We start from the raw sequence: 20,347 nt of genomic DNA on the forward strand, positions 1-20,347 counted from the left end.
TTTTTTTTTTTTTTTTTTTTCCTTTTTACCCCAGCAACTTGTTCAGCGGTGGACTTAATTTAAAAAAAAAAAAAATTTGTCGTTGTTTTTCCTCGTGTGCAAACTTTTGACTCAGGCTGAGGGAATTATAAGAGCACTGCAGAATGGAAGGTAAATTGACAAGTCGTGTGTGGCGAGGATCACCGTGTGGATCTTTCTGCAGGTAAAGAGCGCTATGACTTGAGCGGCTGAAGCGGCTGGATCCCATGTGCATGAAATGTTTTTTTTTTTCTTCTTTTTTTCTATTGTTTGTTGTTTTTGTTTCTGATGTAGATGAGGTTTAATTAGTGAGTGGCTTCACTCGAGACGTAAATCGACAAAGTAGGACGACCTACAAGTAGCACTTTGGCTTTTATTTAGTAAATTTCTGCCGCATAATTCACGCACTGTAAAAGGAAGTAATTTCCTTTCACTGTTTTATATATATATATAGAGGAATGGGGGAGGGAGGGATGCAATTTAAAGTTCCATCTTTAAATACTACGAGGACTCACCTTTGCAAGATACATTACATTTTTACTGTACAAAATCAAAATTTTCTTCCTTAACTATAGGAAACAAGCTGCTTGCAAATCAACAAATTTCATACTGGGAACATGCCAATTCCAGTGTAATTATGAACCTTGAGTGTTGAACACTTTTGACTGTTCTGTTGTTGAAATGTGTTATAGAAATAAACCTGATTGATTGATTGATATGTACTATCATCTTAAGTTAAACATCAATTTCAGCACAGCATGGCATGTGTGGATTTTTTTTTTCCTCACATCACTTCCTGTGGAACCACTCGAATAGGGAGCCTCTACCATCAGCCAGTAGAACATGAGGATTGCTGCTAGCTAAATTTGTTATGTTGTTAAAATGGGCATGCTATGTTTTAAGATGGATTTGAAAAGAACACAGAAGTGCGTATTAAGGTTTCAATCTCTCAACTGCTTTAATATCAAATACAGTCCTTGTATTTTTCAGCCCCAACTATTTGGTTCTTTGAGTAATGAAAAACAAAACTCAATCCAAAACTAGCTACTCACATTTCTGTTGATTTTTATTGTTTGCCATTTTTCTTTTCTTCTTAAACAGAAATGTTATTTTTGGGTATGCTTTGCTAGAATTCCAGCTCCCTGGACTCCAAATTTATGTTACGATTCTTTTCCAAGGCTGGTTACCTTACTTTTTATCGTAGGAGACTTGATGATGTGAATTACATGTCCAGCAACTATTTGGGTTAACTTTTTTTTTTTTTACTCAGTATGCAGACTTGGACAGCTGTCACCTGTTATTAAGGCAAAGTGGAAAAGAGATGTCAGGTATGCCAACTGAGCAGAATCACTCAAAGATGTGGAATAATGTGAGTGATAGTTGAAAGTCACAGTCTGTGACCTGAGAAAGCTGCTACTAAACATCAGCACATGACCTTGCTTGGGAGGCCTAAAGCTGATACTGTTCCCAGCACCGCCTAGACTAAGTGGAGTTCACACAAAATCCTGTGCAAACACACACATGGCAACATTTCATACTGCAAATTTTATGAGTTACTGGAAGTCTGCACATACTTCACTGACACACTTTTCTGCAGGTCATCAAGTGTGACCTGTCAGCATCTCTCTCTCTCACACTCTTCTTGTTATTTCCTTCTTAATATAAATTAGGTTTTTTTTTCTCTCTCTGAATATCAATATGATGTTTGGAATAGCATGGCATATGTTTGTTTTAGTTATCTGCATTAAAGGAGCCAGAACTGAAAGGAGATCCCAAACTTAAGAGGCAGTCAATATTTCCACATCAGAAACTTTCATAAACACAGTAAAGACAAGTTTACATACATTACAGTCTATGTTCCACTCTATATCATTTTTGGCTATCATAACAAAGACGTATGTGCTGAGCCAGTGCATCATAACCTGATGCTGTAATCCCACAGCTAGACAGTAAATGTTGAGCCTGAGCCCCTGCACTGTCAGTGTGGATGTCTCTATCAGCGCTTATTTAATGCGTACAGGGTGTTTGGGGCAGTAAATATTACAGGACTATGAGTCGTTTTGTCAGAACCAATGAGGAATATTTACTTTTTCCCCACAGGCAGAGCCAAAGCTGTCACACTGAGCGATGCTTATTTATGATCCTCAGCATCTCCCCTTAGATTTTCACAGGCAGAGCTTTCAATATCTTCGTAGAGTGCTCCAAAGGGTTGTTAAAGGTTCAAGATGACTGTGGACAAAGAATTAAGAATTTTAGTTCTTCTAAACATTTATGGCAATAGGGTCACGGCACTGTAGAGACTCTTTATAGTTCAGACAATTATCAGGGAGAATTATAAGTGGTTCTGATAATTAAACTATTGGTAGGTTTAATATTTACCACATCCTGTCAGTAGCCACAGTTGCCTATTTTTTTTCCCTAATTCTTTCATATGGTTTCGCTTATACATTTATCTGGTTCCTTCTTTACCTTTTTACTCTGTCAGACTTTACAGATAGAAGAAGTAGACTTTTGTAAAACTAATGCATGGAAGTTAAAGTCTTAAAACTTATAAATATTAAAGTATTTCTTTGTTCCTTACCTCATATGACACAAGCAGATCTTTTTGAGATTTGAAATCTATAAGACAATGTTAAATAACAGGTAGTATGACCTGAAAAGGAGTTTCCATATAATTACCAAATTAATCTGAAGTAATTTTCAGTTGCTGTAAACTACCTACAGGTAGCAGTACAAGTTAGTGGTGGTCAGTGTTTCCAGGTTATATCAATGATGCAATAATCAAGATTAATTAAAATGATCTCAGAGAAATCTGAAGAAATGGTGAGTAGACACCATATTGTTAAATATGTTTAAGTATAAGAAGAGGCCTATTTGATGACAGATAGGACAGAGGTGAGGACGCAACGGTGTGGGTATTTAACTTTTTTCTAGGAGGAATTTTTTTAAATGTATTTTACCTAACTGATGGTGAATAAAGAAACTTTGATCAAATTAAGCTTTACTCTTAAATTTTACCAGGGGTGCTTTTTTTTAAGTGTCATATGAAAATGTTAATAATGAAAAAGGTAATAAAATCCTATAATTTTCAGCTATTTTAACTGTGAGCAAAATGCTATTCATTTGCTGGGTACAAATTTCAATTGAGGTGCAATTCTAAGAATGACCAAGTTAATAAGGAGCTGCCTCACATATTTCTTGGACATTCTTTCACTTTTTCTCTCGTAAAGAGATTTCTAGTAGACCACCAGGCATTGTAAAAACCTCCCTCTTTGTACCCCGTGTACATCCTCTGTGTCTCATGTCCTAGGGCTACACTGACCTCAAGAGCACCAAACAGACACAGGCAACAACATGATTGGTTCTTCCTGAGACTGGACTTACCTGGCGTTAAGCACCATGGAGGAGCTCTGCCAAAACAAAGACACTTACCCCACTCAACACAATTTTTTTGCTCCGTCTTCTCTGTGTTTGCTGACACAACTTTTAAGTGTGATTGAATATGGGGGAAAAAAAATCTATGAAAATCAGCGCTGAAGCTAATGTGAGAAAAACGGGCACACTAATGCTAAAAAGAAATTGCAAAACTGAACAAGAGGCATTCATGTTCTCCGAGAATGGGCGCATCCTTCACTGTTTGATGACCAAACACAAGCTGTAGCTGACTGTGTGAAACTCTGTCTGAACTTGTTCACCTGAAATACCTGGAGCTCCTGAATAGACATTATTATCAGATTTTCTTGGCACAGCTGTTTCACACACCAACAAGCCTGATCCATACATTAACAAAAAAAAAAGCACGGCTTATTTGAGAGTTAAAAAAAAGCACATCTTTTTTGCTTGATTAAAGTAAAATATATGTTTAACTCAGCCAACCGAAAAAATGTGTTTCTAGTCCAGTCCTTACTCTTTTGAATCACATACATTTTGCTCAAATCCAGATTTAAAATTTTATTGAATCAATTTTAAGAAATCTTGCTTTGCGTTTTTGCTCCCCATTTGAGTACCGTTTTATGTCGTGGAGAGACAATAAGAAGAGAAACTGAGCTGAACAGTGGGCAATAGAGAGCACATGGATAAACAGTGAGTCTGCGGGCAGTTAAAGAGAGGAAGCAACTACTTGGGTCAGGAGTGAAAACTAATGGGTCAGTGGAGTTGATGTCATCTTTAAAAGACATCAGGAGGGTGAAGAGTTAATTGCACCCCAAGAGAAGTGAAAGTCTCTGCAAAACTGCCATGTAGCTAAGTAAGCACTAAAAGGCAGAAAACAAAAAAATACTGAAATACATTTTTATTCGCTAATGTTATTTTTGTTTCATTCCATGCTTTTTTTCACTTTGTTGCTCAATGTGCATGAGGCATATGTACATCATTATATATTTATTTATGTAAACCTAACTGCAGTGAATGCACCTCAGGGTAGTGGGTCAAACTGTCAAAGCAATCTGAATGCCACCATGCACCTATAACACTGCCCCACCACTGCCACTCAAAGTTTTTTCCCTTGTTCCAGCAGTACCCACATAAGAGTGCGCCACAACTCGACTTGCATCCTTTTTTTTTTTTTCTTACAAATGGGGGCAAGAGGCTGTTACCGTGTCAGTCGGCATTGGCCTTTTATCGAACCATCAGGCTACCCTCAGATTCTCTTTCCAGATGGAGGTGAGATAGGGCTTCAGAGGCCCGGACTCCCGCAAACTCTGAGAGCATGGAGGCCTCTCCTGATCTCCTACCTGATGGTGATGCTTTAATGTGGGTTCAAGTTTCACTCCCCCCTCCCTCCACCCACTCCCTACTCCAACCCCCGTCCGGCTGGGCCTGCGCTGCTTTCAAGATGCAGGCATGTTTGGGCCTCTTAATGTAAGGCCCTGGTTCTGATGGGCCGCCACTGCTCTATGTCAAGGTTAAGCTCTAGGTCAAGGTGTTGTTATGGAGCACAAACTCCTTGCACTCACTATTAAAACCAGGTACAGTGCTGATGTTGTTTAAAATAAAACGTTAACGTGAAAGCAGATGGCACACAGCAGAATTCTTGACATTTTCCTATAAAAAAAAATTAAAAAAACATCGTCAATCACACATTCTCTTTCTTTTCCTCTCTGATATATCATTCCAACAAAAAAGCTTGCAACACTAACAGTGAGATTAGTTAGGGAGAAAATGCTGAGGGCTGAGAAAGCTTGGAGCAGGAGAGCTAGATTTCTAAGCATCTGTTGTTTCACAAATTCAATGTTACCATTAGGCAATTTTATGAAGAAAATCAAAGGTATTTGGGTTTTCAGATGTTAAATCAATATTTGAACTATATAATCAGAATAAGCTTTATTCACCAAGAGTGTGTACACAAACAAGGAATTTGACTTGGGTTCTCCTTTGCCCTCAATAAAGACATATACGGCCTGTCAGTAAAATCTGAACAGTTTGTGTCCAGGATATGTGGGGTCTGCAGAGGTGCTGCTGACTCTTGTCTTGTTCTCGTTACCTGCTGAAAGTCTCTTTCACAGCCTCAACATGTCATAGCAGTTTCTCACATCGCTGTGCTCTGACGTTAAACTTTAGACATCTTACTTTTACTGAAAATAGCTTACCTTGAGTCATGTTCTCATGGTAACAACTTCCAGACCAAAGAGTGTTGTAATGAGTGGATCCTTTTAGTGCTTTGCATGGTGCATTCACTGATAAGAAAAGAGTTTGGATGCTTGGTTTTCTGATCGACCGGTCTCAACTAATCCTCGACTACACTGAGAATGAACTGAATCCAGTCAGAAGGTGATTTGTCATGACATTTCCTTTCAAAGTACCTTGATATCTTGGGATTTTCATGTCTGGATTTTAAAAATAATAGTATTTTTTATTATTTATTATTTATTTTTAAGTCAAGACTAGATGCCATGCAGCTGCACACATTTATGTGTGGGAAGGGCTGCTAAGATATGTGAAAGTAACCTTCACATTAGCAGCAGGTACCGCAGATTAAACCCATATCATTTGTATACTGACACACCTTGGCTGGAATCAAGGAGCTAAGCACCATTCCACACAGTTCTCCATCATTCCTCAAAGGATTAGGGACAAAAAAGGCAGGCAGGCAGAGGAATATGTTGGAGCAGGGAGCTGTTCTGCTGCTCCCCCCAGCTAACACAATATTTACTGTTATTAGGCTGAAATAAAAAGGAGTTTTAAAATGCAATGTATTTTCTTCATTTAATGCCAGATCCCAGTTAATGTAGCACAAGGAGGTAATGAGGCACTGTTCAAACAAAATGAAAGCTAAGAAAAAGCGCAAGCACATCTTACTCACTAAAAGATGGATTCTGTCACTTGACGTGAAGTTAATCAGATTGATACACAAATATATACTTCTTCCAACAACAGTGCACACCACCTAGTGGCGTGTGAACCAAACACACTTCTTTCTGGTTGTGTTCAGGAATGAACTGTTGTGAGTGAAACAATACACCAGCAACTGTTTATGTTCACTGACTCACTCTTCTGAAGGATTGCTGGAGAAGAAGATCAACACTCAAGTGTAATTTGGGGCATGACTCCCCGACGGCTACAAAATGTGGTGATGATGTTTTGTCTGGGGTCTACCTTCGCGGCACAGCTAGAAAGCCGTTATGGATGGTGTTAGTAGGTCTCCTCGTGAAAACCCTTAAAACTGGCATCTGTGAAGCTTGCTCACACTCGCTTGAACCAAGTATGTGTTTGTTCAGATGAAGGAAATTGCGTAATTAGCCACTGAGGAATTGTTTTCTTTCACTCTTTACCCCTCTGTCTGTATCCTTGCACTGGCTCCATCTCTGTTCAAGTCTGATGACAGTGGGAGATGGTTCCCATTTAACCTAAGCCACACCCTTGCTCAGCTCTGTCATTAATTGCCATCAGTGGAAGAAAGCGCATGCTTGTCGTGCAGATCCGTTTTAGTTGTTGAAGAGCAGCTTTGTTGAAGTTCAAAGGGGGGAATTTGAAAGGTAGATTTACGGGTGGACATGGAGGCTCCGGGTGTGTGTGTGACTGCGTGTTTTTTTTTTTGGGTAGTAGGGGGTTGTGTCAAGCTGAGTTAGGTGGGCTTGTGTGCCGGGAGATGGGTTCAGGGGTACACACAGGCAGTATCGGTGGTGAAGGAAAGGGGGGGTGTGGACCTGGCATTATGCTCTCTAATTCCAGCAGGCCTGGAGGCCTGGAGCGCTAAGAAGGGCCTCACTGTTGCTCTCTGGATCAGCCAGGTATTGCTTACATAAAAAGCAAGTGAAAACAGCTGTAGGGATAATTAGCTTGATTCTCCATTACATGCCATGAGGGCCAATAACTAAAAAATGGAGTTTTGTTTGGGTTAGGGCTGCGCCTCAACCAGGAGGAAGTTGTAAAAGTCAGGCGGAGAAAAGAAAGAAAGGAGGAGAAAAAAGGTAAAAAAAAAAATTGTGGGATGAAAGAATGAGCTCTTGAAGTAATTGTTGCAGAGAAGATATTTTGTTTCTGGGACAACTTGATGTGCAGGTTAGACTTTCAGAATTACCGTATGAACACAAAAAGGGAGGGATATTTGCACAGATCAGTAAGAAAGTCAGCTCATTTTTGGGCTGTCCCTCTGTTGCACAGCACTTCACTTCACTCCCAATTTTTTCTTTTCCTCTTCCTCATTCCATCTCCTGATATGTTTAAGAGTTCTCTGTGCGGCAGAGAGAGCCGAGTCGAGGCCGGAATCTTTGTACTTGTAATTGAATTTGGTGTGTTTCTCCTTTTGTATCTGTGGGAGTTAAAGAATACTAAAACACAAGGAAAAGTCAAGCAAAGATGGGATCACTCAGACATTGGTGGTCCCCAAATACAACACCGATCACATTAACAGGCAGGTTCTGTCAGTAGCAGTTGAAAGACATGACTCACATGAAGACTTTTAGATACGATAATTCATTTCTTGTATCATCAAGAACATGTTAACTTTGATAAAGGACACCAACAACTAATCAATGCGTTGTGAGCACAATTTTTAAAACTTGGTTCTAAAAATTTCTCAGTTTTTGTCATTAGTAAAAAATGGATTGGTATTAATTAAGCAAGTTATTGCATTATATACATTTGTGCAATTTTCCACTAAAACTATGAACAGCGTTTCTGACCCACTTTTTTAAACACTATTGTTATTTACATTTTTTCAGGTGATGTTAATGAATCTGACTTGAGACAAAGTGCTGCTGGTTGCATCCAAAGTCCACCCGGTTCTGAGAAGGGTTCACAAATACGTTAAACATGTGTTAATGAAAACAGATTTAGCACATTTCAGAATGGTGCCGTGAGGAAATCTATTTACACTGAGTCCCATTCTTTATCTCAGAAATGATGTGATTTGAATACTTCAACTTAATTTTTTGAATACAACAGCGGGGAGATGAAACATTACCAAAAGAGATGTATTTAGTGTCGCAATGGCCTGGCTCCACCCTGATTCTCTACTTGTGGAAAGCCAAACTGGTTCTTTTATACTACCAGTTAAGAACTGAAAATAGCACTTTCCCAGGTTAAGCACTGGAACCGGTTTAGCGGTAAACTGTCCCATCTTTTACTCAACAAAGAAAGTAACAGTTCTCTTGGGTTTTCATTCAGAATAATCATCAGAATCTGCAAAGAACATTCTAAATATGTTCATCATTTATTTGTCCCTAAACACAAGTTCAACAATTATTAATATGAGAAAGTCTTCACCTCATGTGATCCCACCATCAAGCATGCAGAAAGTGGAGGAGGAGGAGGAGGAGGAGGGAGCAAGACGAGGGCTACACGGGGAGGAGGAGATAGGAATGGCGATTGGAGTTGAGGGAAGAGAGAGACATTGTATTTTGCCATGTAGTATGCTTCTTTTCTGACAGAAATGTTTCTCACAGTATTAATTCTTAAAAATAAAATATGATGCTAGAGCAAAAATGTATATAACATGACGTACTTGGTTTTATTTCTAACAGACAAGCAACACGTACTGTATGCCTACTGCTGCTAAAGTAACATTGAGTGTTAGTCATGAAACAGTTTCATCGATAACATTCATTGATTGTCCATTTTTGTTACTTGAAAAATTTCATACAGCGCTTTCTGTTAACTAGTCTGTTTGCAGCCAGCTGACCAATTCTGCATTACTCTATGCCTCAGACAATCCAGAGAAAATACTGATCACTTTTTCTGGCATTTCAATAAAAGGACTTTAAAATTTAGAAATGCTATTGTAGAAAATGTAAGTTGTTTTGAAATGGCACTGAAAAGAAAAAAAAAAAACCTCACTCCTTGCTAGAGTTAAACAGGCCATGCCTTCTCAACACTAACACTTGTAATTCTTAGTTTGGTTCCACTGGTTTTAAACCCAGCAGGTGTTCACACTTGTATCTTAAAAAGGAACAAATCGATATAATGCCCTCATTGTGTTCTTCAGATCAAGTAGCTGCCTTCCTTACTGCTGCCTTTAACACTCAATGGTGCAGAAAATTGTGGATTGTGACCTTTTGGCTACAAAGGCCGTGATGCTTTTTGAGATGGCTGCTGACTCAAAGGAGCTATATAGATCTGGCCTGCAGTTTAGTGAAGGTCTACTGAATATTTGAAGTACAAAAACAAGGAAATGTTGAAGTTTTGACTTTGATATTCAACTAATTTTTACATTTGCTAGGTCATTTCTGCTATTTTTAAATTTTTAAGCACCTTTTGACTACATGTGCTTCCACTATCAGCAAAGGCCTATTGAACTAACAGGATTCTTAACAGTTAACATGGAACAAAAATTGCTCCAAGTTGCCATATCAAAAGAACTGAGCAAGGTGGTAAAGTAACAAACAAGCCTGATGCACTTGATTGGAGAATTTCAACAACTGAAAGCAACTACCAAAAAAAGAATGAGGAGATAGAAGAGCTGGACTTAATGACATATCGCAAATATGCAAGAACAACAGCAGAAGACAATAAAGGGAAAGATGCACCACCAGATGAATTACTTTCTTTTGAACAGCAGCTAATGCATTTTGCTGTAGTTAAAAAAAAATTAAGTAAGAAAGTCAACGACTCTAATGATATTGTTATGGCTATTGTGAACGAAGTAATTTATAGCAATATTAAACCTCTCATCTATATTTCTAACAGATTCAACTAAATTTTTTCCTAACAAAATGAGAATCGCTGAGGTGTTTCCAGTCCATAAATGTGGTGTCAAGCAAATATAAAATTATAGACCGATATTAGTGCTACTACAATTTCCAAAAATTGTGGAAAATATATTCACAAAAGGTCTAGACTCCTTTCTTACTAAAAAACAATATACTGAATCCAGTACGGTTTCAGAAACACGTAACCACAAAACTTTAACTGTGATGGAGTTTGTGTAACACATTTCTGCAGCAGTTTACTAGAAACCTAATTTTGTTTCAAATAAAATATTAAATAAGTGTAAAAGACTTGCATCTGATATACTCCTCCTTGGTTAATCCCTCCAGAAATGCTCAGATATTTGGGGAAATGCAAGTAAAACAATTGATGTATTACATAAGGTACAAAAACTCTTTATTAGTCTTATTAATAAAGTTGGATATTGTGAACCAGTTAATAAACTTTTTATTTAAAGTAATATTTTAAAATTCAAAGATACTGAAAATAATGTCTACGACACTGAACCTTCTGGAATCAGAAATTATTAAAGTTAATAGAGAGTAACTATGAATTGTAAGGTTTGTTAATTGAAAATGCTAAAGAAAAGAGACCATTAAAATGTAAAATGATAAAAGCTTGTATTGTGTATTCATGTATGTAAGTAATGTATGTGCATCAATGTATCTACATGCATATTTAAATATAAATGTGTGTTTATGTACTTATGTAAGTTGTAAGCTGCTGAGTTCATGGAACAGTTTAAGCATGAGCTTAATCCTAGCCTATTCCTTTTTTGGTAAACTATGGATTTGTAAAGTTTTATTATGTTTTCGTCATGTTTCTTCTAAAACAAAAAAAAAAGGTCTTTTCCATGTGAGCAGGCGACATTTTCCATGTTGTGCTTTTCGCTTTCCCCGCTGATATAAAATGCTTTTCTCCGTCACGTGTCTCTCCATGTCTACATAATCAAGTCCAAAAATGTCACACCTAACCTCTAAAAAACCCAAAATTTCATAACGATTTTAACACTCTGTCACAACATGCTGACATGTAAAATAATCATAGGCCACTAAGCATACACATGCCCATGACCACATGGCAACACACTTCCTCATAAACAACACGAGTGCAGGCGTCACATGTGAGTTTGTGTAGTGAATGCATCTGTTGTGCGGAGGTAGAGAGGTGCTGACAGAGAAGAAAGAGGAGCGGCCTTCAAACGCATCCACAGGCAGGTTGTGCTCTGTGTTACGGCCTGCTAGGGGTCACATTTGTTGATTCTTGGGCCTCAGAATCATTAATTTAAGGGCAGTCAACGGCAATGAAACCTGAGAATAGTCACCGTACGTACGCAAATTCACACACACGCACGCACACACACTCGCGCGCGTAGACATATAGCATGGAGTGTGCGCATACACACACAAACACTATACGATGCATAACAAATGATGGCACTTTAATTGCTACAAGTGTTTATTTACCTGTGCATGTAATGGATGATCCCTCTTTGCCTAGTGGCCAATCAGACCAAAGCAGGAAGAGAGTAGACACATTCCTTGCAATTTGAAAGTTCTTTTTGGGGACAACACACATTAGACATATAAGCAATATGGCTTTACAAATTTCCCTATCTTTGTGCTTCGTCTATAGTTTTATCTGTACATTATCGACGCTCTTTGCAAACAAAGTTTACTTTAGTTCTTTCACAATACCCGCTGTGAGTGACTGATGATAGCATCTTCGGTGATTGGTGGTTATTTTGGGGACTGTTTGCTCAGCCAATGAGGCGCCCCTAGCAAACTAGACATATATCATTGTTTCACAGCCCTCAGGAAAGAAGTGACTTGTTGCTGACTGCTGTGCAGTCTGAATAACAGAGACATTCCAATAGTCTCTGTTCCCTGTTTTCTATTAATCAGCATTTAATATTTGGGCAAATGCATGTAGATCATTCATAGCAATCTCTGGATACTCAACAGGATGTTGAGAAATGATCAGCTATAGGCCTTTATTTTGTCTGAAACCAAATATAATAAAGACAAACCTCTCTGTTTATCCAAACAAGTACACTGGGAAGAAACTAATTTCTGTTTTAGGTGTCTTTTTTTTGTATGAAATTTTTACTAATCCGCTTTTTTCTCAATGTTTCTTTCAACAGATGCATTTGGAATCACAAGATTGATTAGCTTCAGTTCCCAGGACCAGACGATTTGTCTTCGTTTTCAGACCCCATTAATAAAGCACAAAATTTCATCAGATTGGGCTTTTAAATGCTTATAAATATCTACGCCATTGATACAGGTCACATTCGTGGACAAATGCAGTGTTTTGCTGGGGACCCAAGCTCCTTGTGGATGAACCTCATACCACAGCTAAATATTGGCAAGTTTGCTCCTGCCTTCAATTTCTGGGCTGTTTTCAATAGACTGGGACCTGGATTCATTTTGCAGTGCTGTGGTGCAACAGAGGCCTGACTTCATAGTAACGAAGAGTCACAACAGTGTTGACGACTGCAAGCAAACTGAGGCCGAGCCAGATGCGCGAGCCCCAGATCCATACCTGTTCAGGTTTATGTTTGCAGGCTTGTGTTTACTTCTGGAGCTAAATATCAGACGTTTGTAAATATGACAACATGGACCTCAAAATCAACAACCCACTAAGACCTCCTCAATGTATGGTGCCAAAGGAATTGCCGCAGTCCACTGGGATAAATAGAAAAAGATGAAACACCAACTGATTCAACTCTTATCCAAGACTTTCAACACTGCCCACTTTACTTAACGGCGATCTTAGTGTCTTGCAAAAGTAGTCCTGCCCCTTTGGAACGTAAAACACTTCAGTCATGTTACAACCGAAAACTTAAATGTATTTTTTGGGGGATTTTATGGACCAATAAACACTTTTTTTGTTTAGTTTTTTGAGAACCATTTTCTGCTATAATCACAGCTGCAAGGATTTTGGAGAGCCTTTATGATATTGAATGTCTAGTCTCGCCACAGTCTCACAAATGGATTTAGGTCTGAACTTATATAGCATTCGTTTTCTAGTCCACACAGAACCGTGCATATTGGCTTCAAAATTCTGTTTAATCTCCCTTGACTAAAGCAAATGACATCATATTTGCTCTCTGCTCCTTGGTTTGTGGCAAACACACCACTGTCAGTTGGTTCTTAACACATAATCCCAATAAAAACAAACTAAACTGTGTTTGTAACATGATGAAATGTTAAAAATGTTCAAAGGCTATAAATAATTTTTTTGAGGAAAGGCGTAGTAAATCTACTGCACAGGCATTAAAAAAAAAAGTTAGCCTTGATGTTCCCACAGAGAAAATGAGAATCCACTTATACTCAATCAAAAAGTCAGAACCTTAGTTTACAGTGAAGAAAAATGCAGTGTTTTTTCTCCTTATTAATGTGTTCTGTTTGGTTTTCTGCAACAGAAGGATCTGAGTGCCACTCTTATTCTTTTCTTCTTTTTACATCTGCTGTGTGTCTTATACTGAAGAGTGGTGTATTTATTGTCTATTTGATTTTGTGAATTTATGTGACTAACAACACTGAAGTGACTTGCATTCCAAATAATTATTGATTTTTTTCACTGTACTAAAAGTTGGTTTGAAGTGACAATAATTGCTGTATTGTTGTGGACTCAGCAGCTTCACAGTGTGTAAATGACTGAATATGTCCAGTGTATGTGTAGGTGCGTGTGCACGTGTGTGTGTGTGCGTGTGTGTGCGTGTGTGTGTGTGGTTTGGTCCTGCTCACTCAGTTGTAGTGACTGTGAAAGTCTGGGGCTAACAGTATTCACCCTTGGCTCATTCCACAATGTTTGGCAGCTTTCAGTTTGTTCACGTTGTTTGAATAAAACTTTTAACTTAAGTGGCAACATGTGTTTTTATCAGGATGACGTCAGAAGCCTTGTTGGTAAATTTCATCACGAAGTTCAGAATTTTCACAGGATTAAAATATCGCCGTCTCCAATGGCAGCTACAACAATGGCCTGCTGCACAGGCTGAAAAAAAAAATATTAAAAAAAAGACGAATTCTTCCTAGTTTTCATGGTCTACCAATTCTCTCTCCCTCTCCCTCATAAACTCAGCCAGATGTTGCCCAGTTTTCTTCCTCAGGCAACATGGGGGGATGGAAGGGGACGTAGTGAGACAGGGAGGTGGAAGAGAGAGGAGGGGCTGAGGGGATCCTGAAATGTGGCTGAGCATGTTTTAAGTGTTCTCTGATGCAGTCACGGCCCCCTAGCATCCAACATGGCTGGAACCAGAACTATGGAGTCGTGGAGGTTTGTAAGCACTTTATGCTAAATTTCAAATGCTAATAAAGTTTCTGTTCTCTAGAAATCATTCTCAGGTTCTTTGTGAAAAATCTGTTTCCTTTCCAGTTGGCAAATATGGAAAAGCAACATTGATCATTTTCACTCACAGGAGCAAAAAGTGGTACTTACTCTTTCCAGCAAATCTATAGTGACAGGTTTTTAACATTACCTTTTGACATGCAACCCTCTATTTTGCAGAAACTATATGGAGCATTAATAAAATGATAAAAGAAATCATGCACTTGGGTAAATTTTGATTTACAAAATTATGCATTTCTACACTAAAGAGGCTATATTTAAAATTAGTATTAGTAAAATTAGTAAGCATCTCAAAAACCCATTAAATTCAGTTTTTTTAACTGCCTGCAGATCACCTTATTTTGCATTTAGCACTGTAACATGCTAAATGCACTGATCACCACCTGAGCCTCAATGTCATAAATTCTTTGAACATATCAAAGTTTCTACAGATATTTACTATGTCTTGTAAAATACACCTGTGCATGCCATGGAATAAGGTAACTGAGACATAAATATCACAACAGTGACTGAAAGACATCACGGCATCATGCAGATGTTCGGCTAACCTGGAGACAAGCCATCACTTGCTTTCCGAATAACATGGCAAATAATTATTAAGTAACTTGGAGGCACTCATAAAGCAGTTGACCCTTTAATGTGGAAAAAATAAATAAAAATAAAGACAGCAACGTCATGAATTAGTTATGTGCCCAGTCGTGACACGCAAGAACCTCTTTGTATCACTCCATTGTTCTCTGTATACATGCACGTTTAACAATGGGAGCGCATGAAAAGCAACAAACACACATCAAAACATGACAGAATTTGATGTTCCACAAAATAATTTCGCGTCATACTTTTTTCTTTTTTTTTTTTTAAACGAGCAAGCATGGCAAAACAGAAAAGAGTTTGACAGGTGCATAACTTAAAAGACGTGTATAAGTTTAGGCTGTGGACATTATTGCAATCAGGTTGTTGCAGCAGATTTTCTTTTTATATTTGTTACAGATTTGTTTTTAAATGGATTTGTAAACAATGTGCATCATCTGTCACCATAATGAATGATTATGGTGTTTTCCGGCTGTTCTGCTGCTCTCAGTGCTTGATAGGTGCCTTCAGGTCATGTGTATTGTGTCTCATCTTCCTTTTGACACTCCTCTATAGAATCTCTATGGGGTCAGGTGGGTTTGCTGGCCAATTAAGCACAATAACACCATTGTCAATAAAACCAGTCTTTGGTAGTTTGAGCAGGTGGAAAATGAAATCAACATGTTTATGAAGCTTAGCAGCATGGGGTGCTGTACCCCTCCTACTGCTAATCTAACACCATTTGATACAAAATCAATTGAAAATATTTATCCTTCCACCTCCATCTCAATAAATGTGAAAATTATTAAAAGTAGCTTTATTTCGGTAATTCAATTCAAGAAATCTAGTTTATTGGCTATTAAAGGCAGAATGTTTGTTTCTAATAAAATTATGGTATAGTGACCAAAAATAAAAGCGTAAAAAAGATTTGTAATAAATAAATGCTGTGCTATGACCTGCATCATGCAGATGCTATATGGGGCTATTGGCTTATAGTCATGAGGAAGACAGCTGACCTACCACTTGTCCCTGAGACAAGCGTTGGCACAACAGTCAAGAAAGCAACACCACAGAAGATAAATAGTAAGAAATTAAGCTGTTAACTGTGTGTTATGTCCAAACAAGGAAAGGTTAGAGAAATAAAAACACATGGTTGAAAAATAAGCAACAGCGGCAACTGCAGCCGTGAGAAGCTTCTGAAACAAATCCACTACATGCATTTGGGAAAGATTCACAAAGTGTGGACTATGAATGGACTAAGTGCATTAAGAAGCATCACGCTCAGACAAGGGTCTGACTAAAACTTCTTTTCAAATGAAAGATAATGTTGCATTTAATTTGGGAGTTTAAAGTGCCAGAGTCTGTAGGGGTAGAGGAGCGGCAGGAAATCTCAGCTGCCTGAGAACCAGTATGAAGATTCCTCAGTCGGTCTTGATATGGGGAGCTGTGAGATCTCCTGATGTTGGTCCACTGTGTTTTATCAAGTCCAAAGTCAGCACCACCAATTCCACTCATCTAAACCTAACAGAGATTCTGCTGAGCATTGTCAAATCTAGACATAAAACCTAACAATGCAGGTTGCACAAGGCTACTATTAAAATAACTTGGGGTACAAACTTGGCATTTTTTAAGTAATATATATATATACATAACATTTAGAATTTTACAAGAAATTGAAATTTGGGATTTTCATTATCTGTAAACCATGTTCATAAAAACTGACAGAAATAAATTCTTGAGGTATCAGTGTGATGAGTTTCATATTTCTTTTATTGTTATTTTTCAGACACAAATTAACTTTCTATTATACTCTTATTTATTCAGATGCACCTGTATATCACCTAAAATAAAGTGATGGTATACAGACAAACCCCAACACTGTATGGTGTCTGTGCAACCCAGTAGAAAACTTCTCTGTACAGCAGAGCCACGTCAAGAACCTCACAGAAACAAAACTATTATGTAGATAACTTTTTATACAGAATCCTGTGGACAGAGACTCAAAGCACAGACATGACAATTTTCAATAAATGGAGATTAAATACTAAGAAATGAATGGACAATAATATCCAATAAACGGAGGTTGTTGAATCTCATTTTTTTCTCTTTTCGGGCGGATTTTTACATCAGAGGTGCCTTCAGCGAGCACAGCCGATTCGTAGACTTCCTGTGTGAAACTATTACCCACTTTGCCCCAACTGTCGGCGTCGGCCTGATTGAAAAATATCGACCTGGAAGCGTCTAGATTTCGGCAGCCTGTTTTCAGATAGAGTGCCATAAAAATAATAATTAGGCCTACCGCAAGGACCGTAAAGCATTCAGGCCTTCAGGTGATGAGATTGGCTTGTGTAAGCAGCGCACGGTGTGGATCTACTTGTCTTGATTGTGTTGGAGCGGTAACCTGATACACAGCCGGTGAAAATCTCCCGACTCTGCCCTGGTATGGATGGGCTAATAGCCGCGGGTGCTTTATAAGTTTATTTTAGGTAATAGAGACGCTTGTTTTGTTACAGCCTTTTCCGCCCTCCTTTCTGTTCCCCCTCTTTCTCTCCCTGCGCAACTTTACCTTTGCTGAAATTCTTTGCTTCTTAAAAAGGATAGTCGTTGGAAGAAAGCGATAGGTATAGATGTGAAGCGCATGCGCTTTGTAGAATTTCTTTCTTTCTTTCTTTTTTGTCGAGCAGCGCATCGGTGCAAGTACCGGAGAGGAGGCAACTAGAGCAGGTGAGAGAGCAGCGAAAAGGGGGAGCGAGAGCAGGGGGAGAGAGGGAGGGCTAGTTTTCTGCACTTGAACGTAACCAGACGCACACATAGAGCGTGGGAGCACAAAGCACACGGAGCCAGCTGAAGACGCCGCTGTTTCACACTCTCTGTCCTCTTGGCACCGCGCGCGCTCGCTCGCCAAGCCGCACCGTTTGGAAGTTAGGGGAAAGTTGTCTCTCTTTCTTTGGAGCATACAGCCTGGATTCGACTTTTTTTTTTTTTTTTTTTTTTCCTTTTTACCCCAGCAACTTGTTCAGCGGTGGACTTAATTTAAAAAAAAAAAAAATTTGTCGTTGTTTTTCCTCGTGTGCAAACTTTTGACTCAGGCTGAGGGAATTATAAGAGCACTGCAGAATGGAAGGTAAATTGACAAGTCGTGTGTGGCGAGGATCACCGTGTGGATCTTTCTGCAGGTAAAGAGCGCTATGACTTGAGCGGCTGAAGCGGCTGGATCCCATGTGCATGAAATGTTTTTTTTTTTCTTCTTTTTTTCTATTGTTTGTTGTTTTTGTTTCTGATGTAGATGAGGTTTAATTAGTGAGTGGCTTCACTCGAGACGTAAATCGACAAAGTAGGACGACCTACAAGTAGCACTTTGGCTTTTATTTAGTAAATTTCTGCCGCATAATTCACGCACTGTAAAAGGAAGTAATTTCCTTTCACTGTTTTATATATATATATAGATACTTTTTTTTTTTGCGCATTGAACTGTTTTCACCAGACTTTTAAGCTGCTATAAGCGCACGGAACGCTTTTAATAGATACACTTGTGGGGCGATTCTGCACATTTAAAAACTCGAAAACAGAAGAACTCTCGGCCTCATCAAGCACTTTTCCAAGAAATACGGATATAAAAAGCGAAGTTTGCCTCCAGTAACCTGAAATCCACCTGGCCAGATCTGGGATTATTTCATCGATATCGTCTGCAGAGAGTGGATTACTACTTCTAAAGCGCTATTTTCTCCCTGGTGAGTATATCTAGTCCCTCTTGACTCAATTTTTACACGAGCCGGTGTTTATGTTTTAATCGTCCTGTTGGGATCAGTGGAAAGCATTTGGTTCCTGAATGAGAATGTGGATGCAAGTTCTTGACAGATGGCGTGTGTGTGAAACATGCTTTGAAAAAAACCCCCAGCACACTCCAACTTGCTGGGACTGCTACCGGAGTGTAAAAAAAATAATACTAATAATAATAAAAACGAAATTGAGCAAATGTCACCCACAGCTTATTTGTGACAACTGTACGTGAATGATGGCTTCAAAAGTTTTCTAAGCCTGCTTTTTCCATAATCAAATCCTTGCACCTGGCTCCCTCTCCTGGTTTTTAAGAAGCATCAAGGAGGAGAAACGTGTTCATTAATTTGTGTGTGTTGAAATGTGTGCTTTAAATTTGAACCCTAAACAGTACATTTGTGAAACTTTGTTACGGAATGTTTTTTTTTTTTAATGGCTACCTTTCGTTTTCCGTAAAAACTCCCTGATAAGATGCAAGTTCTTATTGTAAGAACTTTGAATTAAATGTTTTTTTTTTTGTGAAGAGAGGGGGGGGAAAGAAGCTTAAATTAACTTTCCAAGTTTCCCAAAATATCGACAGAATTTCCGTCCCAGTTAACTCCTCGGTTCCGATAAGGGCCCCTAATTTCTTCAGCAGTGATAATTGCCCCTGTTTTCTTAAGAAAGCAACTCTTTATCTTCTCCATGACAGTAGTTTTTTGTTCTCATGCGGACATTTCTTCAGTTGGTTACCTCTTGCTCCGACAAAAATTCGCAGCGCAGTCATTAGTCATCTGCCCAGGTCCTAGGAAACCTTTGCTCGGGTCAAATCGCTTCCAGGGGTCACTGGGCGCATGGATTTACACACCTTATGATGGCGGGGCATAATACTAATAATTTTAGCTAACTGCAATGAAATGTATATTAATGTTCAAATACAATATTACCACTTTTTTACTGTCTCAAACATTCATAAATGTTACGTTTTTCGTTCGACATTGTAAAATTTTAAATGAAGATAATTATAAGGGATATCTACTTAGTTTATTTTCAGACCAGCTTCGGTTAGGGCATGAAAAACTTTATATAGGCTACTACTTTAAAATCTACGCAAGGCCTCTTGTTTCTGAACAATCACTGCTTTTTAAATTACGTTGAAAAAGCACAAAGAACAAGCTCACAAATTATGATTATTATTGCGGGCTGCACGCAAAGCGTCCAAGCACATGCTGATGCATGTGTGTTGCGTGCGTGAGTCATTTTACATGCGTGCCGGGGGAAGTTGGCTCTTTTTTTTTTTTTTGAGTTTTCGGTTGTCTTGTGTCTCTCTCCGAATCAACCCTGAAAAATAAAAGGAGCGTGGCAAATCACAACTCAATCCCAAAATTCACACAGAACCTCCAGACTGGCACTGCTGCTTGGTTTGCAAAATAAGGGGCAGTTATTTAGACTCATTTTCTGCCTGCGTCAAACTGCACCAATACCACGCACTCGTTCAACAATA

The 20,347-nt window shown here is 38.6% G+C and overlaps 2 protein-coding genes across 18 annotated transcripts in view; both read left to right on the forward strand.

Moving 5' to 3' along the window:
- LOC103467448 (ERC protein 2) overlaps window positions 1-14,030 on the forward strand; it is a 154,557-nt gene extending 140,527 nt beyond the window's left edge. For 13 of the 17 annotated variants that reach the window (XR_001776808.1, XR_001776809.1, XR_001776807.1 and 10 more), the window contains one exon: window positions 12,308-14,030. The gene's annotated coding sequence lies outside the window, so the exon portion shown is untranslated. Of the gene's footprint in view, window positions 1-1,288; window positions 1,347-12,307 lie in introns of all 17 variants that reach the window. The other 4 variants (XR_001776806.1, XR_001776810.1, XR_001776811.1 and 1 more) reach the window with 1 other exon arrangement.
- Window positions 14,031-17,327: 3,297 nt separating this feature from the next.
- wnt5a (wingless-type MMTV integration site family, member 5a) overlaps window positions 17,328-20,347 on the forward strand; it is a 14,754-nt gene continuing 11,734 nt past the window's right edge. Inside the window, exon 1 of the mRNA XM_008413828.2 lies at window positions 17,328-18,818. The gene's annotated coding sequence lies outside the window, so the exon portion shown is untranslated. The remainder of the gene's footprint in view (window positions 18,819-20,347) is intronic.

This window comes from Poecilia reticulata, linkage group LG7 (assembly GCF_000633615.1).
Source record: "Poecilia reticulata strain Guanapo linkage group LG7, Guppy_female_1.0+MT, whole genome shotgun sequence".
NCBI lineage: Eukaryota > Metazoa > Chordata > Actinopteri > Cyprinodontiformes > Poeciliidae > Poecilia > Poecilia reticulata.